The 20,224-nt window shown below is 47.3% G+C and overlaps 1 long non-coding RNA gene across 5 annotated transcripts in view; it reads right to left on the bottom strand.

The window, feature by feature from the left end:
- Positions 1-20,224, bottom strand: part of LOC102956089 — a 156,493-nt gene that overhangs the window by 20,438 nt on the left and 115,831 nt on the right. For 4 of the 5 annotated variants that reach the window (XR_001510306.2, XR_006215889.1, XR_006215890.1 and 1 more), the window contains exon 3: positions 18,258-18,365. This is a non-coding gene — a long non-coding RNA (uncharacterized LOC102956089). Of the gene's footprint in view, positions 1-16,127; positions 17,788-18,257; positions 18,366-20,224 lie in introns of those variants that run through there. The other variant, XR_006215891.1, reaches the window with a different exon arrangement.

The raw sequence follows: 20,224 nt of genomic DNA, 5'->3' as shown, positions 1-20,224 counted from the left end.
CAATACCCTTCGGCTTCCAGACAGGGAGACAGCACCTGAACTCCCCGCCCACCAGGACTGCCCGATGGTCAAGACCATGCCACAGAGGAACACACAATTGTGCAAAGGAAGGGTGCACGGATTCTAGGTTACAAAAAAAAAAAAAAAAAAAAAAAAAACCAAACCAACGGTACCCAGTGCCATATGTGACGGAAGTGTTACACGATAAACACCATGAATAGCCAGGCGTGTCTTAGAAGGGTGACTTGAAGGTCAATGGCCAGGTGTGGAAAACCCAGCTGGCAGGCACAGGCGGGGGTCAAAGGGTAAAGGCAAAGGTGCTTCCCAGCCACCAAGACCAAGCTGTGTGGAGCCCAGGAAGGAGTCTAGCTGCTGTCAGAGATGTAGGTCAAAGCCCAAAATACCTAGACAAGTCAAGGAGGGAGTAAGAAGCAAGGACTTGTGTCCAGGGCTCAAGGTCATCTTTCTGCACTCTGGTGGGGCCCATCCTGCTGGAAAAGAGCTGCTTTGAAAGGTCCTAGTTGTGAGCTTCAGAGTGGAGGAGGTGCCCAAGAGTGTCCGCGAAATCACTCCCGGTCAGGAAGGCTCCTGGGCTCTCCCTTTTGGGAAAGCAAATCTCTCCAGTTCAGAATTTGGCTTCTACTGCTCTGGGCATGGGGCCAGTTCCAAGAGGAGCCAAGAAACAGGATGGTTCTGCCAGGCTGGGGGCCCAAGGGAGACAGGGGCCTGGGGCTGCTGCGACCATCTTGCCTCCATGTGAAGCAGCAGGAAAGCCAAATGGAGAGACTCAGGTTCTGGTGACATTAACAGACCTCTGAACTCAGCTATGCCTAAGGCTGGGGTGACTTAGATTCTGCTTGAAGGCAAGCCCTTGGGGAAAATCCTCTGAGCCAACAGAATCTTTTAGTGTCTAAGCCAGTTTGCGTTGGCTTTCTATCACTTGTAACCACAAAGGGTTTCAATAATAGGCAGATAATAATACTAATAAGGACCTGACTATGCACTATTTCCCTTATAGCAACGCCAGGAGGTTAATGCCGTTATCATCCCCAATCTGGCATAAAGAAAACAAGGCCTGGAGAGATTAAACAAAATTCCTTAGTGCCACCCAATCTTAACCTGAAGGACTGGGGCTCAAGTGTCCAAATGCACAGAGACCGAGTGAAGAAAGAGACTGAGAGAAAACCCTCAATTCTGCTCATTCACGTGACTAATCCCAGGGAGGAACAAAACGAGAGGAAACACCAAGAAAAAAAAAATAATAAAAACCAATGTGGCCACCAAAGGTGGTCATTGGTGATCTCAGATCACCATGCTTTAGATCATCATGCTTTAGAAAAGCATGCCTAAAATGTGAAAGGGGGGCACAGAATCAAAGAGAATGTGCATGAAGGGACTGCCCTACTGAGGACAGCATCGAGAAGGCTAACACCCAGAATAAGCAGAAACCTACTAAAGGACCATGATTTCACAAGGCTTTTTAAAGCTACTTGAAGAGCGCAAGAAAGGGATAGGGCTTTCTTGCCCTATCTTGCTAACATGTAAAGACTTGACAAAAAAGCCCGCAATTTCAATTTATCCTCCCACTTTTCTAGTTTTTCAGGTGATCTTGAAAAAGGTAGAACCCAGGACTGTGAGACAACACTCGGATGCACTAAATGAGTCAGTCTTCAGCCCAGGCAAAGAGGAAAGTTCTCAGATGACCTCGGAGAAGCACACCGATAAAAATACTGGGAAGCTAGCCCCTAAGCAAACTGTCCATTCTCAAACGCCGTAAAAGGATAGATTGCTTTATGGCAATCCCTGGGGGAATAGTCTAGAATTATAGACCATGTGGTTTGCAAACATTTCAAAAAGAATGCGAGGGACAACACGGGTTCGAGTCTCCCCAAACAACTAGGAATCTTTTGTGGTTAAACAGGTGCATCTGGTAAGCATTGTGTACCTAAAATAATGTCAGCAAAGCAGTTGGTATCTTGGAGCGTCCTTGGATGCCACGGATGGGGCAAGAATCAGAGCAGCATCATGGCCAAGGGTATCAGTGTTGGGGACAGATGCAAATTCTTACCCACCAACTGCTCTCTGCATACTGTAGCCTTCCTCTCTTGGAGGTACAATGTCTTTCTTGATCATCCAATGGGTATAAGAGCCCACCCCCAAAATGCAATAGACAAGCAAATCACGAACGACACAAAGTCCTTTCAACTGGATGGAATAGGAGGCCAAACCATCAGCACAAATTGAATCTGAATATATATCAGTACAAACACAGAAAATTAAAAATGAAACACAGAAGAACGTGCTGAGCAGAAACTATTTTGTCAGCTGCCTATGTAACCATGAGAGCAGGGAACAGCCCGAATGGCCAACAACGGTACGCAAGAGAGCTAAGGAAACAGAGTGGTCCGAGAAGTAGAATACATCTCTCAAGGGAGAGAACTAGGTGTCGGCCAGTATATTCCAGGCACCTGACTCTATACGTGGAAATCATGCAACAAGATGAAAAGCCGAAGACCAAATGACATCTACTTGGGGATACTGTTACATCAAAGGGTTACATCCAAATTTATAGCAAGTGGTAGAGATGTTTCTCTAAAAGTTGTACCCTCAACCGCGGAACAAAAGAAAGTCTGGCAGTTTTAGTTCCCATGGGATTAATGTCAGTAAAGGACGTGAGTGCTAAAAGCCAACGTGTACCCATGGAAGTATAATGCCTGGGTGTGCTCCATGCAGGGGACCATCCAGGTATCGTGAGTGACAGTCCGGTGTGAGCACATCCAGGTACTGGTGTGATGGAACAGGTCATGGGTATGGCCCACCCCACTCAAGCTTATTCAGGCACTTCTGGGTTGACCTTTTGAGAAGAAAATTAACAATAATTTCCAGATAGATGAGAGAGTTAAATGTGGGAAATGAACTCATTGTAACAGAAAAGAAAAGTAAGACATGTATCTGCACCTGGGAGAGATGAAAACTTCCTATGGGTGAAATTCATGGGAATAGTCACAGAGGAAAATAATTGGCAGATGTAGAAATATTAAAGTTTCTCCGTCCTAAGTCACCATGACAAAACTCAAAAGCGCAGAAATAACCAGGGAACATACATGACAGATAGCGGGTGAATTGCACGATCACTGAGGTGCGTGCCTAGAGTGAGACTAACAGAAAAATGGGCAAAAACACGATAAGACAACGCGAAGGGAAAGAAATGCACATGTTCCGTAAGAAATCAAAAGATGCTCAAACTTGCAAACAACCGGATACATGCAAATAAAAGCAGTAAGCTAACATTTCTCTTTCAAGGTAGCATAAAAAAAAAAAGATAACAATTTATCCAAGGGTCCGGGGACAAGGGCAACCATGTAGGTGGGAGTGCTAATTAGAGTCTTCCCGCTGGCACTCCCTGAGTAGTTTACTTAACCTTCCGCACAGTAAACTGAAGATAATCATAATTCCTGTCTGACGGGGCTGTCAGGGGGATTGGGTGAGATTACTCTAGCCCGGTGGTGACACTTCAAGGAATCTTTTCTAATTAGAGGTAAGCAAGCAGGGTATGGCTAGATAAGTCATGATACATTTATGAGACCAAGTGCTAAGCAGACATTAGGTACATTGTAAAAGACTACTTCCTAATGAAAATAAGTGTAACGAGCCTCATATTTGTAAAGGAAAGTGCACACATTAAAAAAAGTTTTTTTGATTTTATTTTAGAGAGAGAAAACAAAGAGAGAGCGTGCATGGGGGGGAGTGAGGCAGAGGGAGAGAGAGAGACAGAGAGAGCATCTTAAGCAGAGAGAGAGAATCCACGTGCGGAGTGTGGACCCTGACACGGGGCTCGATTCCACCACCCAGGGATCATGACCTGAGCTGAAATCAGGAGTCAGTTGTTCAACCCAGGCGCCCCGACACACATAGTATTTTACATACAGAAGAAAGACGGCTAAAATTTTGATTTGTTTCCTTCTAGTGGTTATTTCTAAGTGGTGGGCTTACTGGCAATTTTTTTTTTAATAGAAAAAAGCTATTAGGACCCAAAAAATGTGGAAAAATGGTATTGAGGCTAAGCAAAGTCAAAACAAAGTGAAATAATCTCAACTGTGTCCTGAGAGTGTCAATCGTTGTGTTTAGATTTGCTGGAAACCTCGAAGTGCATGAAATAATTGGAGAAGATGGTCATGTGCGGCCTGAAAGGGATAAGGTCTTGTGGGGGTTGTGACATCTCTCTGCACAAATTTGATGGATGTCACATCAGGATGTGTCCCGATTTTGCCCTCTGGAATAGCACGTCACCTGCCTCTCAGTGACCATACCATCTAAAGAAAAAGATTAGGACTAATTAACGTAAGGAACTTGGGGCCACACTCGAGCCCTCGGGACATCTCTTGATGTTGGTGGGCATTTTGGCCCCCGGAAAGGAGGCATGGATCTCTTATGGGGATCCATGCAGAGGTCTCCTGCTTTGCATGGGGCTTGGATTTGATAGCTTCTTGTTTTCTCTTTAAGATGGGCAGCTGTAGAATGATTCATTACAGGACAAAGAAAGGGAGCCAGGGCAACCATCAACATACGGAAGGTAGGGAAGGGGTAGTTTGACATTGTCCTCAGGAACATTGTACTTTACATCGAAAAGTGACGTCAGATTCATTTCTGAGACCTTCTATCCTGCTGCTCTGATACCCTGGCCGTAGCAGAGGACAATTAGCCCAGAAGTTGCTTCATTACAGTTTTAGTGAGATTTAAATAATTTCTCAGGAGACAAGCTCTGTGCAAGCTGGGTTAAAACGAAGCTAAGCCGGTGATACAGAGCTAACCCCAGGAGTGGAGGCTGTGTGAAAAGTTTCCACGTGGGAGCCGATTAATTGTCGATAAGGATCACACATCACTGGCCACGCCAGTCAACGTGACTGGTAAGGTGAATAGCAGAGGCGGACAAATATGGCAACTGATATCCGTTCCCTACCCTAAAGCTTAGGTCCCGAAATTTCCCTTGGGAAGCCCCCCCTTTAGCAGCACCAGCTATGTTAGTTGGGCGAATTCCCCTTACCCCGTATTTCAGGGGTCGGCTCGCATTGGCTTAAGCCAATTAGCTTGTTCCTTTGCCCTGACTTTGGGCCCATGGCACCCGAGGGACCGTTGGCTGAGCTTCCCGGGAGAAGCCCTCTCTCTTCTGCTGGAGCCTGCAAGAGCGGCCCTCCCCGGATGGCACAGGACATGGAACGAGGAGTCAAACAGTGGAGAGAAAGAGGAGGGACAGCTTCTGGGATCCTATGATGGGAGAAGTACAAAACTGGAGCTTCAGGGACTCAGGAAACTTGTCCAAGATCGGAGCCTCTGCCTGATTTTTCAGTGTCCCGGGCCAGTACCTCCCCTTGATTGTTTAAGCTAGTTTGAGCGGAGTTTTCTGTCATTTGTGTCATACTGGTACGATGCTGAACAGGACGCTTACCTTCTAGTTTAGGAGACTGGATTGTTGTGTCTATGCCTTTGGCAACCACCAACAAGCAGCTTAAGGAAGATAAAATCTGCTTTGACTTTACTGTCAAGATAATGTTTTCAATATCTTATTCTAAAAACATGACCACTCTTGGAAGGACTTCTGTGAAATTTTGTCCCCATCACCTGGTCTGACCCAGGGCAGGGCTGGTCTGAAGATGACAGAGTGACCGAGGCCCAGGTTCTAGTACAGCGGATACAGCCATCCCCTTTTCTCTCTCTCTCTCTCTCTCTCTCTCTCTGTGTGGGTGGTGATAATGCACAGAAAGTGATTGGTCAACTGTAAACTGTTACAAACAGAATCACACGTCTGGTGTAAGTTACCGTTTGACACGAGTTTTCTTTACCGATTCAGTAAAATGATTGTGGTTCAGTTTTAGCCAACAGGGCCCGGCACGGAAAAATAAATCACATGCATTGTAAGATTTGATGAGGTAGGTCAATGCATCTTAAATCCTTCCCAGAGCAAAGAGAAAGTGTTTTTGTTTCACCGGAGGGAAGTAGCCTGGGCCCTACCCTAAGGCCCCATGGGGTCCAAAGTCCATGGGAACCCTTCTCAGGTCCTGAGGAGGCCAAGATTATTCAGGATACTGGCATGCACACATTTCTACTCTTCTCCAGAGGGTGAAGATCAGCCAAGGGTTGCTGAGGGATGAATCATGTTTCAAGCTAGGATTGTATTTAGCTGCATTTGGCCGAAAACTCCAAAGACAGAAGCGTAAAACACAAGTGTTTACATACCCATAGAAAAGACTTACAGAACTTTCTTCTTCTTGCCTTTCTGTTCCACAACCCTAGCTCTGGCTTTTGCTCTCAGTGTCACAAGGAGGCTGCAGGAGTTCCTGCTCTCCCATCTATGGCCCGATGAAGGAGGAAGAGAATATCTCCACAATTGAATCAGTTCCTTTTAACTTACCTTCCTATAAATTCCATACTTCTGCTGGTATCCCATTGGCTAGAAATTAGTTACATGGCCACAGTGAACTTCAAAGGAGCCTGGAAAATGTAGTCTTTTAGTCGGGCACATTACCTCCCTGGATAAAATTGGGGTTCTCTTGCTCCGTAAATAGAACAGAGATAGGGTAAGGACACGAGAAGAGAGGTTTATTGGTAAAGATCATTCAGAAAAAAACTGCGAACATGGGAGCATCCTCATGAGAAGCACGTGCCATCAAAACTTATTTCTGGGCAATGTTCAATGAGAATTGTCACAGAGGCTGGCCAAAGTGAGAGGCTTTACTCTTCAAAGGGTCTGGTTTCTGAGACCCCAATTTCTTTTCCCAGAGTGATGGCCGCTTGTAACAGGCTGTCCTTAGGGCATCAAGGTGTCTTACGAAGAAGTAATTTGACTTCTTATTTGCTCTTCCTGTCTGCCTTTCACCTGCCAGTTGCCCCCCCCCCTTTTTTTTTAATGCACTGAGTTGCCCCTGGAGCTGCAGAGGGAGGGGTCTTTCTGTCCTGGGACACAGCGATCAGAACCTTTTAACCTAGTTGAGCAAATGAGCAGTGAGTTGCTGGGCACCAGGTGCCAGATGCTTGAGGTCTGTTATTTTAGTGAATTCTCACAACAACCCCATGCAAAAGGTCCTTTCAACATCTTCATTTGAGGCATGGAGAAGTGAAGCCATTTGACCAGGGTGGCAAGTTAGGCAAGGGAACAGCTGCATGTTGCACTTCCAGGAAAGAAGAACCAACGTGTAGAAGGTCAAGGAAAGAGCAGGGCGCGGGGTGTGGGGTGCACCTGCTGTGACCGCCTTTCAGGATCTGATCCTCCTTCTCTGGCACCGGCGTCCTTCCAGGACCAGCTCACGCCGTTTTGGTGGGCTGCCTGGTCCGGAGGTGGGCGGGTGACCCAGAACCACTAACTAGCACATCCCATGCCCCAGTTCCAATGTCCGGGATGGGCGGATGGTCCCGTCATGCCATTCCCGTGTCTGTCACCCGGGCTGCTCAGAAGACAGTCTTCGAGCTAAGCTGCTGGCAGCCAGCTCACAGCCACCTCTAGTGGAGAGCCCCCCCTCAAGAGCGATGGGGCGATTGAGATCCAGTCCTGCTGATGTCATAGAGTCAAGCCAGTCCTGGACTTTGCAGGCACTGACCAGTGGATTTCTTTCTCAGCTACGTTAAGTTGAGTTCTTTCCCTTACAGCCCTTACTTCCTGCATTAAGTTCTTTCCCTTACAGCCCAAATGTCTGAGCTTTTATGCAGGGCGGACAGCACGAATGCTCCCCTTCTAACCACTGGGGGCCCACCTATAAGAGAAGGGTGAGAAGTTAAGCAAACAGAAAAGGTTGTGTTTTCTAAAGCAAGGAGCATTTTTCTCTGTATTTTAAGCCATACATAAAAAGGAAGGCCTTTGGGGATGTTTTCGGGCCGGGGGCTCTGAACCTCTGCATTTCACTCATTAAGAAGCATCTCTGCTCCTCAGAGTGGAAAGTCCCTAGGAGAGGCAACTGCAAGCAAGGCCTCTGTGAGAGGAGAAGTGAGGCATCTCAGGTCAGTGGGGAAGGGTGGCTCACTCAAGAAACAGTATTGGGTCTACGGCCATACCACCCTGAACACGCCCGATCTCGTCTGATCTCGGAAGCTAAGCAGGGTCGGGCCTGGTTAGTACGTGGATGGGAAGAAACAGTATTGGGACGACAGAATGGGGGACCATCCAAAAAGAAAAGAAAAAAAAAAGGTGAATCCATACTTTAATGATCTATCCAAACAAAATCTACATAGATCAACTTTTGAAATATAAAACAAAAATGAAACCATCAAATTTTTTAAACTTTTTCAAAAATGTTTATTTATTGAGAGAGAGAGAGAGAGAGAGAGCAGGGGAAGGGCGGGGGGGGGGGGAACAGAAGATCCGAAGTGGACTCTCAGCTGACAGCAGACAGCCCAACGCAGGGCTCAAACTAACAAACCATGAGATCGTGACCTGAGCCGAAGTCGGACACTCAACTGACTGAGCCACTCAGGTGCTCCGAAACCATCAAAGTTTTTTTTTTAATTTTTTTTTTTTTTAACGTTTATTTATTTTTGAGACAGAGAGAGACAGAGCATGAACGGGGGAGGGTCACAGAGAGAGGGAGACACAGAATCTGAAACAGGCTCCAGGCTCTGAGCTGTCAGCACAGAGCCCGACGCGGGGCTCGAACCCACAGACCGTGAGATCATGACCTGAGCCGAAGTCGGACGCTCAACCGACCAGCCACCCAGGCGCCCCATGAAACCATCAAAGTTTTAAGAGAAAATAATAACTTTTACCTTTTCACGTCAGAAGGAGGAATGGCATATTAGCACAAACACAAAGCATAACACCCCCAAACAGAAAGAATTGATGAAAAGGACTACCTAAAAATCGAGTTTTCTCTCTATGGCCGACCGATCCTATCATCAACAAACCTAAAAGGCAAATGTCAAATTGGGGGAAACTGTTTTGATTAACATCACTAAGTGCAACTGTCCCTAATATATAAAGACTCATACATCAATAAAAGGCCAACAGATAGAAAAACGGGCAAAGGACATGAATTGACGAGCTGTAGGAATGGGAAACAAACAGCCCTGAAGCATTTGAAGAAACGCTCAGCATCATTAACGAGAAGAAAAATACATTTACACCAAGATACTATTTGTCATTGTTCAGGCTCTCACATTTTGATCACGTGCCATGTTCAAATACGCATTTGGAAACAGGTGCTCTGATCCATCCTAGCTGTTTGTGAAATAGCGGTTTTGGGGGAGGGCAATTTGGCGATATCTATCCAAACGACAAAGGCACATCTCCCTTCCCCTGGGACCTCGGTCTCTGAGAATTCGTCTGCGCGTGCTCTCACAGGTGTGTGAGTGATGTGCACACTTAAGGGTACACTTAAGGCAGCATTGTCTGTATTTGTCAAAGACTGGACACGACCCAAATATCTAACATTCTGCAACTGGTTAAATAAACTAGGGGGGCTCCTGGGTGGGCCAGTCGGTTGAGCGTCCGACTTCGGCTCAGGTCCATGAGTTCGAGCCCCGCGTCGGGCTCTGTGCTGACAGCTCAGAGCCTGGAGCCTCCTTTGGATTCTGTGTCTCTGTCTCTCTCTCTGCCCCTCCCCTACTTGAGCTCTGTCTCTCTCTCTCTCAAAGATGGATCAACTTTAAAAATAAAACAAAACTCTGTAACTCACCCTTCTTGCCCCACCCCAGTTAAAAACGAGCTCTCCTGACACTGGACCCCGAGAAAGCGGGGGGTGCCCCTCCTGCCAGGGACACGGCACTGTGGCTCTGAACTCTGACACGGGGTCACCACACCCAAGTTTCTGGCCCCAGAGTCCTGTCTTTTGAATCACAGCGGTTGCGGGTGACATCCTGGTGCAAGCCCCCGGTATGCTCAGCCTTGGCACTGGGCTGCTTGGCTCCTGGGACGGGGGCGCCGATAGTGTGGCAGAGGGGGCTGGCAGGAGCAAGTGTCCAGCTGTCACTCTGTGAAGGATGGGTGTCATCTTGGCACCCAAGGGCCTGGCCGGCTGCCCATGAATATTTGGATGGAACTCTCCGGCGGGAGGCGCTCCTGGCCCTTCTGGAAGGGTGTGCGTCTCGCTAGGCCCTCCCCTGGGCCTGACGGGAGGCTGGCTGTCAGATGGGTGCGAGTGCAGACAATTTGAGGGGAGACTGGCCACTCCTACAAGCCACCAGGGAGAGAGACTGCTCTGAGCTGACAGCGGGCCAAGTGAGAGGCCCAGGGCAACATCCCCGTGGATGGGCCTCCCTGCGCACGCGTGTGTGGGTGCGTGCGTGAATGCCGTGAATGTGCATGCGTGGGTGTGCGCGTGTGTGTGCCAGGACCGCACAGACACCTGACACACGCAGGCATCCCCCTGGAGTCGTTCCCATCTGCTCCGTGGTCTGACTAGAATCGCCTTCCCAAACTGGTCTGCGTCTTGCACTTTTTCCACAGAGAAAGGGCCAGAGAAATTGGCCCCCTGCCCCGCAGGATCTGAACGTCTGGGTGGGGGCCGCCGGGGCTGTTTCCCTGGGCAGAGACGCTGCCTGGAGGGCTATGCCGCTGACCTGTCAGGAGACAGGGAAACAGTTGTTTCCTGCGTCTTTGATGTGGGGCCCCCGACGGGCGCAGCCTGGACATTGTTTTGTGCCCACTTCCTTGGCTCGGGAGGAAAGAATTCTGTAGGCCCGTGTGGGGCATAAGCTTGGCTGCCAGCGTGAGGAAAGGGAAAGACGAGCGAGGACTTTCTGAAAGGAAGAAGGAGAGACAGAGACAGAGTAGGAGGGAGGGATTATAAACATGGACGGGAGGGGTGGGATTTGGGAGAGGCAGGGAGGGAATGGTGTGCAAGCCCACACCTGACTGTCTCTTACGAAATCACTTGCACGCCGCTGATGGGAATGAGCCCAAGTCCCACTGCCCAGGGCTCCTCTGTGTCTGGCGTGGCTGGATCTTAGACTCTCCAATAACCACTTCCGGTCAGCCTCAAGGAGCCGGTCGAGGTGGCCGAAAGAGTCCCCTCACAATGGTGATGGTGCTTGTGGTGGCTCCGGAGAACCTCTGTCACTCGCTGAGTCCATAGGGACCTCAGGGAAATGACCTCCTTTCCTCGGCCTTCCCCTCCCCATGTAAAAGGCATGTTGGACACTGACTGATAGAGTGGGCTATTAAAGTATTCATCTGGGGGGGGGGGAGGGTGGGTGGGTAGGAGGAAGAATCTGGAAGCCGAAGCCAGAGTGTGTATTGAATGTGAAAATGTACGGTGGCATGGAGAGGACTTTTTCCCCCAAAGCCAGAATATTGCCACAGTCTGCAGCCAGCAGAAAGGGGGTCAGCGAGCGCACGACTGGCCTGTCCCTGCGAAGGCACGTGCGTGGCGGCCCACGTGGACGTGTGCGTGTGTCTGCGTGTGTTGGGGGTGAACGGGTGCCCGGAAGGAGCCCCGAGCCGTGTATGGAAAGTAAAAGTAGTGAACGCTCAGCTTAAGCAATCGTTTTCCTCCTGGAGGCTAAAATTCACGGGCACTTAGCCAACAGCCACATTAGGATAAGAAATGTAATCTGTTTATATTAAGGTTGCAAATACATCTCATTGGTGCAGTGGGCGTGCAGTGCGCCATAACCTGCCGTGACGCTGGCCTTGGCTTGGGGTCCATGGCCAGCACACCGGAGCTAACGGGCTAGAGTTTGCAAGGCCCCGCCTAACCGCTCGCCTCCCTTCTCAGTCATCCGCTTCCCTCTGGGGTGGAGAAACACATTCCCGAAGACGACAGCTGGAGTGTCTGAGAGCCAACAGAAACTGCTGCTTCTTCCCTTCGCGGGAGCTGCCGCCACTGCCGGAGCAAAGACTGGAAGTGACCTCTCCAGGTCAGAAGGCACTCCATCCCACCGTCCTGGTCCCTGCAAATGGTCTCCGATGAGGTTCTGGGCTCTGTGAGGCCTCCCTGCTTCCGGACAAGCTCCGGGCTGCCCCTGCCATGTAGCCCGGTGTCGTCCTCCAGTCATCGAAAGTTTCTGGGTCGTAGTGCCTGCCACTTTGCAGAGAACTAGCAAATAAAATGAACAGCCAGCGCCTATTTGCCATCTCCTGTGGCCTGGCACAGCCTAGGCATTTCATGTACAGTGCCTCACTGTACCCATTGGGAAGCTTCCAAGGAGATACCGTCATCCTCCTGCTGTACAGATGTGAAAACAGAAGCTTGGAGGGCTTCGACAACTTGCCCGAACTCCTGCCATCGGTGGGATTAGTGTGGAGTCTGGGTTTGAACCCAGGTTTCTCCAATTCTGGAATCCCAGCTGCCTCTATGAAACGCCACGGGTTGCCTCCCCAGGTGTCCCCTGGAACCATGCAGGTCTGCTGTTCACCCACGCCTCTCCTGGAAACGTTCCTTAGCTTTTTTCTAGGTCCTTCCTTCTGACCTCTGCAAACTCATTTCCCCAAAGGGCCCTCATTCCCTCCAACCGGAATTCCATCAACAATAAAACGTGGGGGCTAAAAAGCAAGAGAATGAGAATCACACAGACCCAGCTGAGAATTCTGCTGTCGACTCACGCTGACCTTGCTCAAGTTACTCAGCTTCCCTGCTTCTAGATCCCCGTCTGTGAGAATAGAGAGCACTAACCTACTGCCTGCTCCACGCGGTGGGTGTGACAGCTAAGTGAGATAAAGCGTAAACAGCTCCCTGGCCAGTGTTTTCACAGCTCTGCTGAGGGTGCGTGTCGTGGCAAATGTGATAAGGTGGGCAGATGCTCCAGCCGAGTGTTACGTCATCCCCATCTACTGACTTCTCCCGCCCCAGGATGGTGTCTGAGAAGACTGAGCAGGGAGCTCAGACTTCCATCTGCAGAGTTAATGAGCTTCTCTACACTGTCATCATGGGGTTGGGAGGGGGGAGCCTGGACATTCACCCCCGCCTGGCAGAGACCAGGCTCTCCTCCGTTTCCCCACTGGAGTGGCATCAGAGGAAGCTCTCTCCACCTTCAGTGGTAACCAGGCCCTGTGGGGAATATCAGTGGGGCACTCTGACCTTCTACTTGAGGGAGCTATCCGTGGTGGCCCTGTGGGGAGCCAGAACTTCTGTCTCCATCCAGCAGTGAGGTAGAGACCTCTTCTTACTTTTACCTGCGTGTCAACAGATGCCAAGTAGGGAACGTGGATTTCCACGTCCACCTGGCAGGAACAACACAACTCACTGTTAACCAATCCCTTTCCCTACTGGGGCAATGCCAGAGGAAGCCATTTAACACAGACGATTGCACTAATATCCAGTGTCTTGTAACATAATATTCGAAATTTTCAGTTTCAGTAGAAAATTGTGCACCATACCAAGAACAGGATGATCTCAGACTGAAAGAAAACACCCAATAAATGCTAATCCCAAGATGACAGAGATGTTAGAATGATCTGACAGACATTTTAAAGCAACCACCATAAAAATGCTTCAAAGAACAATGACAAGTACTCTTGAAACAAATGAAAAATTAGGACGTCCCAAGCAAGAAAGTCAAAATATAAAGAAGAACCAAATGGAAGTTTTAGAACTGAAAAATACAGTAACCAAAACAACAACGATAAAACCCGCGTCAAGGGAGGCACTCACCAGGGGAACCGAGGGGACGCAGCGAACTGGAAGACGGGACATGGTTACATATCCATTCTGAACAACAGAGAGAAGAAAATGGGCTGGAAAAAAAGGGAACAGAGCCTCAGGGATATGTGGTGTTATAACAAAAGATCTAACTTCCGTGACATTGGAGTTCTGGAAGGAGAAGAAAAGAGGGCAGAACTGAAAAAGTGTTCATTAAGTAATGGCTTAAAACTTTCTGAATTTGGCAAAAAGCACAAAGCCGCAGATTTAAGAAGCCAAGCGAATCTCAAACAGGATAAATCCAAAGAAATCCACGTCAAGGCACATCAACTCGGAAACTCAAACTTCTGAAAGACAAAGCGAAATATGTATATATTGGAAACAGAAAGAAATGACACTCCACCTAAAGGGGAAAAATTTTTGACTGATGGATAATTGTTGCTAGAACACAGAGGCCAGAGTATCGAAGAAGTGTTGAAAGAAAAAAATGGCCAACTCAAAATCCTATCTCCAGCTGAAAGGTCCTTTCTAGTGGAAAGATCCTTCCGGAATGAAAGGGAAATCAACGCGGTCTCAGAAAAACTAAGAATATTTGTCACCAGCAGACATATGGAATAAGAATGGACAAAAGAATATTTCTCAACAGAAGGGAAACAATAAAAGAAAGACTATTGGAACATCAGTAAGGAAGAAAGAACATAATAAGCAAAAATATTGGTAATATGGGTCATTACAAGAGACTTTCATTTTCCTCTTGAGTTTTCAAGATTACACTGATGATTGAGGCAAAAACTAACACTGTCTAATGTGATTCTAAAAGTATGTAGAAGAAATATTTGAGACAATGAGCTATATCACTAACAGAGATGCTAAAGGGACGTAAAGAGAGGTCAATGTTCCCCACTTCACTCAAATTTGGAAAATGATGACACTAGTAAACTGTGGTATGTCTCAAACGATACAAAAAAAATGATTTGGTAAAATCCAGCAAATATTCCTGATAAAAACTCTTAGCAAACGAAGAATAGATGGGGACTTCCTCAACCTGATAAAGGACATTTACTAAAAACTTACCACTGACATCATTCTTTTGTTTGTTTGTTTTCAGTGGGCTCCATGCCCAACGTGGGGCTTGAACTCACAATCCAGAGATCAAGAGTCAGATGCTCTACTGACTAAGCCAGACAGGCGCCCCTATAGTTAATATCATTCTTAATGATGAAAGACTGAATACTTTCCCTCCTGAGATCAGAAATTCTCACAGATTCTTTTCCACATTGTACTGAAGATTCTATCTAGTGTAATATGGCAAGAAATAGAAATCCAGAGATCCACGTTGGAAATAGAAAAGGAAAGCTGTTTTTATTGGAAGGTGACACGGAGTCTACATAGAAAAACCCATAGAACTAAAAAGCCACTAGAACTAAAAAAGTGACTTTAGTAAAGATACAGGATACAGGAGTAATTCACAAAAATCACTTGCATTTCTGTATATTTGCAGTGAACCCTTGGAAATTGAAATTTTAAAAGTACTACTTACAGTAACATCAAAAAGTATAAATTAGAGTGAAAATGACAAAAGGTGGACAAAATCTACACATTAAAAATTATAAAACATTGCTGATAAAAATGAAAGAGACCCGAAATAGGTAGAGAGATACTGTGTTCACGGGTCAGAAGGCTCAATGTTTTTATGGTATAAATTTTCACCAAATTGATCTATAAATCAATGCAATTCTGGGCAAAATCTCAGCAAACTTGTAGAAATTGACAAACTTCTTCTAAAACTCATACGGAAATGCAAAGGACTTAGAACAGTCAAAACAACTTTGCAAAGGAGGAACAAAGTTGGAGAACTAACACCATGTGATTTCAAGACTTATTATAAAGTGACAATAATCAGGACAGTGGAGTGACCGTAAGTGCCAATATCAATGGAACGTCAGAATCAAGACTAAACAGACCCACTCGTGCATGAACAACTGATTTTTGACAAAAGTGCAAACAGGGCAGGGAGGGAGAAATGGTAGTCTTTTCAACAAATGCTGGAGGAACACTGGGATATCCAGAGGCAAAAAAGATGAACTTCAATCCACACCTCATACCATCGACAAATATTAACTCAAAAAATGGGTCATCATAGGTTGAAATATCCACAGCTTCCAGAGGGAAATTGAAGAAAATCTTTGTGACCTTGGGCTAGGCAAAGATTTCATAGATATAGCAAAAGCATAACACATAAAAGAAAAAAAATGGATTTTTTTTTTTTTGAGACAGAGCATGAACAGGGGAGGGGCAGAGAGAGAGGGAGACACAGAATCTGAAACAGGCTTCAGGCTCTGAACAGTCACCACAGAGCCCGACTCGGGGCTCGAACTCACGGACCGCGAGATCATGACCTGAGCTGAAGTTGGACGCCCAACCGACCGAGCCACCCAGGCGCCCCAAAATGGATTTTTTAGACTCCTTAAAAAATAAAAACAAAAGTCGTTGTTAAGAAAATGAAAAGATAAGCTACCATTGGGGAGCAAGCATGCGCAAATCATATATTTAATAAGGGGCTTGTATTCATGATACATAAAGAACTCCCAAAACTCAATAATAAGAAATCAAGCAACCCAATTAAAAAACGGACAAAATATTTCAACAGATATATCACCAAAATCTAAGAATTATAAACAAGTAAATGAAAAGGTGCTCATCATTATTGGCCATTAGAGAGATGCAAATCAATATCACGGGATATCACTGTGCAACTATTAGGATGACTACAATAAAAAGGACTGACCGTAATGGGCGTTACGAGAATGTGGAGGAACCGGAACTCTCACACACTGCTAAAGGGTTTGTAGAAATGATGGGGCTGTCATTAACCAAATCTTGCCAAACCCCGTTCAAGGAATCACGGCTTCATTTCTTCCCTGCCCAGTTTGCTTTGCACAGGGCCCCTGTAAAGCCAGCTTTCCAATGTCCCACAAGGTCACCGTCCGCAGTAGTGAGGTTTCCCCTTCAAGTGAACTGGGGTGGATCTACCTTAGAAACACTCTTGCTGGTTTTTTGGGTTTTTTGTTTGTTTGTTTATTTGAGGCACCAGAGTGTGAATTAGTACCGTGTGTTCAAAACCCGCCAGCCCTCTTTCGGTCTGCTTCTCGGTTGATTTCAGGTGTCTTGAAAGGTGGTGACACGGCGCCGGATAAAAAGAAAGAGAGCAAGACAGAAGGCACCACGACCCTCAGCAATCTCTTGTAGACAATTTTTTGAGGGTTGAATACAACTCTGGGCGTGAGTCAGCTGCTGAGCGAGTGCGTTTCTGTCTGCTTGTGTCCCTCTGCCTTTGCAGTCAGAGGAAGGGCCCCGGGCTCAGGCCAGGAAGAATCTGCTCTAAGCTGATAAACCCAAAGCCCATGTGCCAGGAACCCTGTGGTTTTCTGTCTTTGTAAGTTTTCCCCGCGAGGCCTGGGAGGAGAGGACACTCTCTAGGAGGAGGTACTTCCCCGCAAAGCATCGGCCCAAATACCGCCCAGGGGAGCAGTTTGCACACATCCGGACTGTGAGAGCTGCGCACCCAGGGCTGTGCGCTCCATTTCATGGGCTCCGGGCTCCGGACCTGGGTTTTCTCCGTTAAATGTGTGAACTGTAAAGTTCCGTGCCTTCTGGGGATGGGCGGAGGGAGGCAGCCTCTGAGCTGGAGTGGGAGAGGGACCCGCGTGCGGTCCCGTGAGGGTCCGACCGCTCCGAGACTGGCCGCAGCTTCGCAGTGACCGTGGCCGGAGAGCCCCAGACCCTGACAAAGCCAGCCTGCTCTCTCTGCTTTGCCGCCTTTTACTTTTCCTAAAACAGTTCTAGGGAGTTTCAACATTCTGCAAATGGCCAGCAAAACTCTCTAGAGCTGAGCTCAAATCAATCAAGGCGAAGAAAACGTGCAGATTGGTTTTTTTTTTCTTTTTTGTTTTAACCCATTGTGGGTGTGTAAACGGAGCTGTCAATCTGGAAGCCCCCCAGGAGCCGGGCGTGAGTCCGCAGAGCTGGGTATTTTTAGTCTGCTCTCTCTCAGATTCCAGCTGGTGGACCCTGAGCGAGCTCTTGTGGGGCTCCTGGCGCAAGTGGCTTTGCGGAACCTGATGATGGAACCGCAAGGTGGGCTTAGCTCATGCAGCGCACAGAGCTGTAGCCCCAGAAGCTCCGAGACAAGCAGATAATACGCAGAAACCCTGTCCAATTTCACCTTAGAAAGAAAGAAAGAAAGACCTCTCAACAGGCTCAGACGCCCGTGTGTGTGTGTGTGTGTGTGTGTGTGTGTGTAGCAATCTACTAGTAAAAATGGAAATCATCACATTGTGTCACAGGATGGCAGCATATTTTGCTTTTCTTTGGCAATGATCCATGATTGAGCTACTGATTAAAATATACCCTATGAAGTACATGTGTTCTATGGAATGTCTCCCTAAGTATTTGCTGACTTGCCTCTGAATTACACGCCTGGTGAAGCGGACCCTGGCCGGAGGGAATCGCTTCTCCTTCATGCAGGTGCTTTCGGCTCCCCTCTCTCAGGCTGGGATCTGGGCTGCTTTGGGCTTTGTCTTTTGTTCTGGCCCCTGAGCCCAGCACAGGATCTAGAACAGGGAGGCTGTCATTCACATCCACTGGGGGCCCCTTCCTGGTCATCTGTCAGGGGGACAATAACGCTAGTCTTACCCTCCTGAGAGTCTCCTTTCCAGATCCAGTTCATAAAGGATGGGAGAGCTGCTGGAGGCTGCACACTTCAGCCGAGTCCTTTTGCTTTCTGCTCCTTACTTGGCACATCTGTGAGATCAAGGAAAAGGTACAAATTTAGCAGTCATGATTCAGTTATTTTACTTAAAAAAAAAGTTGAAGCCATTGTTACAAAACAGAATTAACATTTGTTAATTGTGGGATGGGGGTACTCAGGTGTTTGATAGATCATTCTCTGTTTTTCTGTGTCTTTCAAAGTCCTTTGGTCCGATAAATGAAAAGGAAAGAAACATTTTTAAAGGATTTGTATGAAATCTGGTTTCCTCCAGATGGACACTCTCTGGTTCTGTGTACAGGGAAATGCTCAGTAAACCCCAGAGTCCTGAGACTGTAAGGAGAGGCATTAATATTATTCATCACATTTCTGTTCTATACACTGCTCCAGGAATTTACCGATACCCAGCACTAGGCTTCACCCCTACCCACACTCTCCGCTGCGTGAGACAGCCAGCCGTTTGCTCACTAAGCTGTTTTACCTTTCTGGTGGGATAGGAGTTTTCTAGTTGAAGGCACGGGAGTCCAGAATGATGGCACTTAGAATGTTCTGATTCCGTTTCATCCAACCCTCTCCCCTCCCCCGGAACCACCTGCAACCCCAACCTATGCCAAACAGAAGCATATACCTGTAGGAACACTAACTCCTACCTCCAGTCACTAAACATTTGTCTCATATAATGAAATCCCAACTTTTGGGGGCTTAACCAAAACACGTTGCCGGAGAAAACGCACGTTGACATCTCCACTCCTCTAACTTAAAAACAGCCAAACTAAAATAAGTAACAACAACAACAAAAAGTTGTTTCCCACACATTTGCCCTGCTCTTACCACCAGTCTTCAGCCTGAAATAATTTCATGCTTGAGTTATTAACTTATGAAAATAGGCACAAAAGGGGAAAAATGTGAACAGGTCCTCAGCTATATTATTAGTCATTGCTACAGCTGAGTGCATTCCGGCACAAAGGCGTGTTATTCTGCCTGAGTACCTCAGTTTTGAACAAAATGTAGCTCACTAATGGGTTATGCCTCATATACCTTTTTGTAACCATTAGGTTGCCATTCTCTGTAATCTATCCTGTTTTTCATTACGGGTATGTTCATGAGGCAGGTGTGCGCGCAAGTGCCCGTGTATGCGTGCGTGCGCGTGTGCACGCACACGCGCACGCACGCACACACACACACACACAAACCCCCTTTTGTTTGTGACTGAAAAGAAAGGTCACGGGCTGAGCTGGCAGTCGTTTTGGGGAAACCACTGTCTTGATAAATGCTAATTATCATTGATTATGATAGTTGATCGTTATCATTGATTATAATGATTTGGAAATCAGGGCTGTGGATGGACGTGAAATGTGGATTCTGACAAACTGGTGGATTGGGGGGTAGGAACATGAGTAAAAAAAGGGAACCCAGAAGCATTCTGGAGAAGATGGAGGTAGAGCGGGGGAGCCTGACCTGTCTTGCCTCAGTCTCTGTTTGTCAGGGGCAGTGCTGGTCTGAAAACATTCCGGGCTGGGCTCACTTGCCAAGTGTTCTCAGGTTTCCAGGCAGTAGCCCCCTTTATGGAAGTTTCTGGCTTGCGCTCAGAGATGTTGCCCCAAACCAGTGTGAGTCACATGAATAAAAGAGCCAAGTTTGGACCTACTGACTTTTGCTTCTGTAAAGCACAGAATTGGTTATAGAAATCAAGGCCTTTGGGTGTTAACTTCTGGATAGACAAAAATGCAACAAAAGTAGCAGGCAAGAAAATAATCAGGAGAAAGAAATATAGAAGGGAAATAGAAGAAGCTTGGAGAAGATCAAGGTCCTTCACAGACAAGTATGGTTCATTAGAGCTGTCTCCTAAACAGACCAGAGGTCTGCATGGGGCTGGAGATCCCAGAAACAGGGG

This window comes from Panthera tigris, chromosome A3, assembly GCF_018350195.1.
Source record: "Panthera tigris isolate Pti1 chromosome A3, P.tigris_Pti1_mat1.1, whole genome shotgun sequence".
Lineage (NCBI taxonomy): Eukaryota > Metazoa > Chordata > Mammalia > Carnivora > Felidae > Panthera > Panthera tigris.
This window is presented reverse-complemented; position numbering and strand designations above follow the sequence as displayed.